The 6,933-nt window shown below is 45.5% G+C and overlaps 1 pseudogene; it reads right to left on the reverse strand.

Moving 5' to 3' along the window:
- Positions 1–255: 255 nt before the first annotated feature.
- On the reverse strand, positions 256–3,295 carry LOC147359460 (elongation factor 2 pseudogene; annotated as a pseudogene).
- Between the last annotated feature and the right edge of the window lie 3,638 nt (positions 3,296–6,933).

The following is a 6,933-nucleotide window of genomic DNA, read 5'->3' on the forward strand; positions in this document are numbered from 1 at the left end:
GCGTTTATTTTATTTTATTATTATTTTTTAATGCGTTTATTTTAAACTTTTTTTTTGGACATTAAGTTTCCCTTTCAACAAAAAAGTATTGGTTGTCCCATCCCCTCCCCCATCCCCACTGGCCAGATCAGTCCCTGCTGCAAGGGCACTTCTGTTGCCCCTGAAATCTGGAAATAAATATCGAAAGAAATGGCATCAAGTCTTCATGTTGAGTGATGGCACAAAGTGGGCCCCAGAAACCTGTGATGCAGAGCGTTACCAGGTCTGGACAGCCTCGAGGTGGCGTGGAGAATGTGGGGGCTTGTTGCTGTGGTCACCTGTCCCTGGGCGTGGGGGCCGCGCCGAGTCCCACCAGACGGCTGGCTGCGCGGAGGCCGCCTGCAACCTGTCCAGGAAGTTATCCAGGGCTGGGATGCCTTCCTTCAGGCGTTTGTGCTTGCGCGTCTCCACCACCACTTGACTGGGGCAGCTGGTGTTGTTGAAGGGGTCCCCCAGAACACACACTGGGGGAAGGCCTGGCCGCCCATGTTGGACCTCCGGTCAGTAGTGAAGCCAAAGGACTCATTAACAGGCAGGTAGGCCTTCACGACAAACGTGGTGCCAGCCAGCTGGGTCTCCTCGAAGACCTGGCCCAGCTTCCTGTTCAGGACACCATCAGATCAGATCAGATCAGATCAGTCGCTCAGTCGTGTCTGACTCTTTGCGACCCCATGAATCGCAGCACGCCAGTCCTCCCTGTTCATCACCAACTCCCGGAGTTCACTCAGACTCACGTCCATTGAGTCAGTGATGCCATCCAGCCATCTCATCCTCTGTCGTCCCCTTCTCCTCTTGCCCCCAATCCCTCCCCGCATCAGAGTTTTTTCCAATGAGTCAACTCTTCGCATGAGGTGGCCAAAGTATTGGAGTTTCAGCTTTAGCATCATTCCTTCCAAAGAAATCCCAGGGCTGATCTCCTTCAGAATGGACTGATTGGATCTCCTTGCAGTCCAAGGGACTCTCAAGAGTCTTCTCCAACACCACAGTTCAAAAGCATCAATTCTTCCACTTGTTCTGGACACTGGATCTCCACAAGGTAGATGGGCTCCACGAGCCGGGGCTGGGCGGTCAGCACACGGGCGTACAGGCAGTGCCGGGCCATGGGGATGCTCTGGTCACCCCCACAGTGGGTGACATTGGTATGCAGTGTCACATCATGAACGTCAAAGCGCACACCACACATGTACTTCTCGCACAGCGCCCCCTCCTTGGTGGCCCACTGGAAGCCAGCCACCACACTATCCTTGATTTCATTGAGGTATTGCATGCCCCTGGTGATGTCCGTGAGGATGCTGGTGCCCATGCCGTCAGGGCCAAAGCACCAGGTCTTGCGGGTTTGGCCACATCCCACTTATAATTCTTGGCCAGGTAGCGGGCCCCCTGCTTGAGCTACTGGTGGGCAGACCTTGTCGATGTCCTCGGCTAGGCCATCAGGGAAGGGCTGTGCCTTCATATAAAGCCTATTGTGCTTGTTGGGGAACTTGGACAGGCAGAGCACGTTTGACTCCTTGCTGACAGTCTCCTAGTATGAGACAACTGGGTCAGATTTCTCTTGATGGGGATGCAGGCATGATCCTCCTCCCCGTCCTTGAGGCAGATTTCCAAGTGCAATTCCCCAGCCCCCAATGATGATGTGCTCCCTGGACTCCTCAATGATACACTGCATCATGGGGTCCGACTTGGCCAGCTGCTTCAGGCCCTCCACCAGCTTGGGCAGGTCTGCTGGGTTCTTTGCCTCCACAATGACCCTGACAACAGGGCTCACACTGAACTTCATCACCCGTGTGTTGTGGCTATGTTCAAAGGTGGTGATGGTGTCAGTCTTCACCAGGATCTGATCCACGCCCACCAGGCCCATGATGTTGCCACAAGGCACATCCTCAACGGGCTCCACATAACAGCCCATCATCAGGATTGTCCTCTGGATTGGCTTCAGGTACAGGTCCTCCTTCTCCATGGAGTTGGGTCCCATGATGCAGACCGTCAGGCCAGTGTACACCACCCCTGAGAAGACCTGGCCAAAGGCATAGAACTGACCTTTGTCAGAGGTTGACACCATTTTGGAAGGTATATCATGAGAGGGCCTTTGGGATCACAGCTTTTAGTGCCCATGGCTGCCTCCTCACCTGGGGGCCCCTCATACAGGAGCTCACAGTGGTACTTCTGGGCCATCACAGGGGAGGGCAGATGGATGGTGATCATTTGCAGCAGGGTGTCCCCAGCAGACAGCTAGCGGCGCATCACAGCCTTCAGAAGTGATTTGCCCTTCTTATCCTTATCTTCACTGTCCTACTTGATGTCCAGTTTTTCAATTAGTTTTGCCGTCTCCTCTTTCTTGAAGTTCATGATTGCATCAGACACCTTGAAGATGGGGTCCAGGATGAGCTGGTAGAATGTTAGCAGCAGCTTCTTGTCATTGGGTTGTTGGCTGACTTGCTGAACTTGCTGGTGGGTGGATCAAAGTACCGGTCTCCCCACAGCTTTTTCATTATGTCCTCCACTTTCTTGGCCCACTCAGCAGGCCCCAGCTGGCCTTCGCCCTTGGCAACAAACTTGGCCACATACAACTCTGCAAACTACTTCAGGGTAAAGGCCCAACTGTGGAGACCAGACCCGAAGCCAACAGTACTGAGGACAGGGTTGATTATGACACTGCCCATGGGGCCGCTCTCGCCCTTGCCATAGGTGGAGACAATGCCGTTGATGTTCTCCGCAATGTGCTGGAAGGGCTTGTAGAGCTCCTTGGGCTCCTGCTGCAGTTCAGCAGGGCCCAGTCCATCTTGTTCATCATCAGCACCGGCTTGATGCCCTTGGTGACAGCCTGGCACAGCACCATCTGTGTTTGCACACACATGCCCGACATGCAGTCCACCATCACCAAGGTGCTGTCGGTGACATGGAGCGCAGCTGTCACCTCTGAGGAGAAGTCTACATGCCCAGGGGAGTTGATGAGGTTAATGAGGAAGCCAGAGCCATCCCTGCTCTGCTTGATGAAATTTAAGTTGTTCTCTGAAGGCTTGTAGAAAAGGAAGATGGCCATTGACTTGATGCTGATGCAACGCTCCTGCTCATCCTTCCGGGTGTTAGTGAAACAGGTCTCCCCAGACCGGGCAGAGGCGATGACACCCGCCTTGCACATCAGGAAGTCCATCAGAGTGGACTTGGCATGGTCCACGTGGGTGATGAAGGCCATGTTCCTGATGTTGGCCTTCTTGTCCATGATGGGCCGGATCTGGTTTACTGTGAAGTTCACCATGTTGGTGGATGGTGGTGGTTTCTCCCAGGCAGATCCAAGTGAGCTAGTTCATGCCGAGGAAGGTGACGATGATGTTAGAAGAGAACCAGGTCTTCTATTATATGTTATCTATATGTATACTCTGTGTATCTATTAAGTATCTGACAATTATTGTTAAACTTCACATACATCTAATACAATTGAAAATGTGTAACAAACTACCCAAATCATCTAATCTTAACAAATCTGGTAGCTTTTAATTTATGTATTTTTATTTTTTGCATTTTACCCTGAGAGTTTTATTTTAAATTGGAGTATAATTGACTTTCAATGTTGTGTTAGTTCTTGGTGTGCAGCAAAGTGGTTCAGTTATACATACATATGTTCTTTTTCAGATTCTTTTTCCTTACAAGTTATTACAAATATTAATATAGTTCCCTGTTCTAAATAGTTCCTTGTTGGTTATCTGTTTTACACATAGTAGTATGTGTATGTTAATCCCACTGATACTATTTTTTTATTTAAATATCTATTTAAAGAAAAACAATAATAATCAGAAATGAAAAAAATGTGAGAAAGTGAGAATTCTTTTGTAAAACTTGAAAGGGAAAATTGATTTTTACAAAGATAGTGAAATGAGTATCATAATGCTTTAATATATACAAACTCTTTAACCTAAATTTCAAAGTTCTGATAATATAGCTAAAAAATACAAAATAAATATACAGAGAAAAAAATTTTTTGATAGAAAAAGAGACTGAGGCTTAAAGAGACTAAGTAATTTCTCATATCATGATAGCTAGTAAGTGACAGTGCTGGGGGAAGCTGCTTGTGTGGGTCTAATGAGAGTTCTGACCTCTGCATACAAATTTAGAAGTCATTAGCATATAACACATAAGAAAAACATATTTGTCCTCCACAAGGAATTGATGAAAGCTTTATGTCCATGAAAAAGGGTTATATTCACTGTCCCAAGAGAACTCACAGGATGGTATATATAGTAAATCAGGCTTAGAAACCTGATTTCTCTGCACATCAAGAGTGAATCCATCTTTCAGAAATGGCTCACATTAACCTAGTTTATGAATCTGATTTTTAAAAGTAGAATGTCAGTTGCAACGAGAAATCACTCTCCCAGAGATGGGAATACGTAAAATTAATGCCACTAATTTTTTCTTATCCTAGACAAAGAGTGAAATGTATGGAAATATTTGATGACTTTAAGCAGAGGGAACATGAAACATTCATCTTATGTTTGGGATGGCCTTTCTGGGGACAAGAATCTGTGACTCCTAGTGCCTTTCATTCCCTCACTCATTTCATCAGCCCGACTATACCCTGATGTCTCATTCTGATCAGAAAGCTGTATCTGTTTGGCCTCCAAAAGCATTTGTAAACCTTGTCCAATGGCCTTATGCCTGGGTGCTCAGTCTCTCAGTTGTGTCCAACTCTTTTCGACCCTAATGGCCTTACTCAAGTACCAAATACTTGGATGAGTAAAAAACTCCCCTAAGTAACATTTCAATGAAAGTGAAAGTGTAGTTGCTCAGTGGTGTCTGACTCTTTGCCACCCCATGGACTGTAGCCCACCAGGCTCCTCTGCCCATGGAATTCTCCAGGTGAGAATACTGGAGTGGGTTGCCATTCCCTTCTGCAGGGGATCTTCCCAACCGAGGGATCAAACCTGGGTCTCCTGTACTGAAGGCAGATTCTTTGTCTTCTGAGCCACCAGGGAAGCTATAATATTTCAACAGAGTATATCAATTTTTATCTCCAAGATTTTCATTTTTTGAGCCTCTAAGACTGACTAATCCTCCTTCTGATGGACTTAGCCAATTCAATCAAATTACCATCAAGTTCTGTCCCCAGGATTCAACCTGTATTTTTAAGTCTCTCCTGTAACTTCCTTTTGCAGTATATTAAGCCCCCAACTCATTAATTACCTGCCATCTGACCTACCAAAGACATGATCCCGTCTGTTCTTGAGTTCCTTAGTCTGTAGAATGGGAAAAATAGTATCAGAGTCATAGGATGACCGTGCAGCGCCTTGTTCATGTGAAGCTACCTGTGTGTTATCAGCCCATGGTTGTCATCATTGTTAACATGTTGAATTGTTAACATTAATTCTCAGAGCACAAACTTACACCTAAGTTCTTAGGTGAATCCTTGCTGTAAAACCCAATGGTTGTAATGTCAGTCATATGTAGTTCTGATGCTAAGAAAAAAATGGCACAGTGGGCTCTGTAACTTGAGCTTCAAAACTGAACTGAAAAGCAGTAATCAGAAAGATTTTTAAAATTAGGAAACATGGTGTTTTGGTGTTTTCATTTTTCTTTTAGCAGTAGATCCCATTAGTATTCAAGTAGAGTTCGTGGATAACTGCTCAGAATAATGCTTTAAAAGGTACAAAAAAAAATAAGGATTACAGAAAAAAATTATATTAGAATTATATTAAAATATTCCCCAAATAAATTTCTGTTAGAGTAATATGTGCACTTCTTTATGACTATATTAAAAACCAAGATCTAAGAAGAGATCTAATAATGACCATAATTCAGCAGTTGGGATGTATGTAAATGATACAAGATATTTGTATCGATTGTACTGTTAGATGACAACATGCATATTCCTGTTAGTGACAAAGCCATAGATACTGCTAATATACCACAGTGTTGGCAACAATCATAACTGAATAAAATGTTGAATTTCAACTACAGTTAATACAAATAAAGATCCCCTCATCCAAGGGGCATGTTCTTTACAGAGAGACAGCACGACCTAAGAGCCTAAGAAAGATATTATATCAGGTAGGTTACTTGCTGTGGTAAACAACAGAAAATCCAACATTTTGAGATTTATTATTGACTTAAGGAATACAGGTGATTTATAGCCCTCGCTCAACAGAAAAACTCCAGAGAGGAGCAAAAAGTTCTACATGAAAATTTCCAGGGTAAAAAAATCTATTTCTTCCAGATGTACTCTCTCCAGAGAGCTCCCTAGCAAACCTCCGTTTACACTTCATTGACCCAAACTGCATACTTATTCCTGGACCATGCCCTGTGGCAGAGAAATTCCATTCCATTGGCTTACCAACCACTGGGTGAGTTCCTGAACAGTCATTCACAGGAAGCACCTGCTCCCTCTGGACCGGTTGCTCAAGCAGAGCTTTGGCATTCGGTGTGTGTGGGGCATTTTAGGTTGCTAGAACAACTGCAAGAGGAAGTTAGGGGTGCAGAACACCCCAAGATGCCTGGGACAGTTCTGCAAAGAGTTGCCCAGCCCCAGATACCATTGTGCTCGAGCTAAGAAATACTGCTGTAGATACCACCCTTGAATGTCACTGGCTTCTTATGGAGCTGTGGTATAATAAGAAATACTTTTGGTTTGTCTCCATTTGTGGCACATAGCTCCTAAAACCCTTGGAATTTCCTGAGTGATCAGAGAGTCCTTTGTTATTCATGTGTGTGTGTGTGTGTGTGTGTGTGTGCTTAGTCACGCACACACTCTTTGCCACCCCATGGACTGCAGCCTGCCAGGCTCCTTTGTCCATGGGGATTCTCCAGGCAAGAATACCGGAGTGGGTTGCCATGCCCTCCTCCAGGGGATCTTCCCAACAAGGATTGAACCCAGGTCTCCTGCATTGCAGGCAGATTTTTTAC

The sequence above is a fragment of the Bos grunniens genome, chromosome 14 (assembly GCF_055505025.1).
Source record: "Bos grunniens cultivar Pamir isolate PY7600 chromosome 14, Bosgru_T2T1.0, whole genome shotgun sequence".
Lineage (NCBI taxonomy): Eukaryota > Metazoa > Chordata > Mammalia > Artiodactyla > Bovidae > Bos > Bos grunniens.